A 750-nucleotide genomic window follows, 5' to 3' on the forward strand; every position below is an offset into this window, starting at 1 on the left:
AAATAAGGCTAGCAAAGAGATCCACGAAATACAGATGAAACACTGTGAGATGAATGAACAGAACACTAAGCACTTTCTCAGAAAGCTTCTTTCCAGATTTCATCTGAGGATATTTCCTTTTTCACCTTAGCCCTCTATGGGCTTCCAAATATCACTTTGCCAATTCCACAAGAACTGTCTTAGCGAAAGGCTTCTTGAGGGGAAAGCTGTAACTCTGTGAGATGATTTCACAGAACACAAAGAAGTTTCTCAGAAACTTCCTTCTCTTTGTTATCGGAGGATATTTCCTTTGGCCGTATAGTCTTCAATGGGATCCGAAATATCTGTTCTCAGATTCCACGGAAATAAGGCTAGTAAAGAGATCCACGAAATACAGATGTAACTCTGTGAGTGGAAGTCACACATCACAGAGCAGTTTCTCAGAAAGCTTCTTTCTAGATTTCATCTGAGGATATTTCCTTTTTCACCATAGCCCTCTATGGGCTTCCAAATATCACTTTGCCAATTCCACAAGAACTGTCTTAGCGAAAGGCTTCTTGAGGGGAAAGCTGTAACTCTGTGAGATGATTTCACAGAACACAAAGAAGTTTCTCAGAAAGCTTCTTTCTCTTTGTTATCGCAGGATATTTCCTTTGGCCCTATAGTCTTCAAAGGGATGCGAAATATTTGTTCTCAGATTCCACAGAAATAAGGCTAGCAAAGAGATCCACAAAATACAGACGTAACTCTGTGAGTGGAAGGCACACATCA

Source organism: Macaca nemestrina, chromosome 8, assembly GCF_043159975.1.
Source record: "Macaca nemestrina isolate mMacNem1 chromosome 8, mMacNem.hap1, whole genome shotgun sequence".
NCBI lineage: Eukaryota > Metazoa > Chordata > Mammalia > Primates > Cercopithecidae > Macaca > Macaca nemestrina.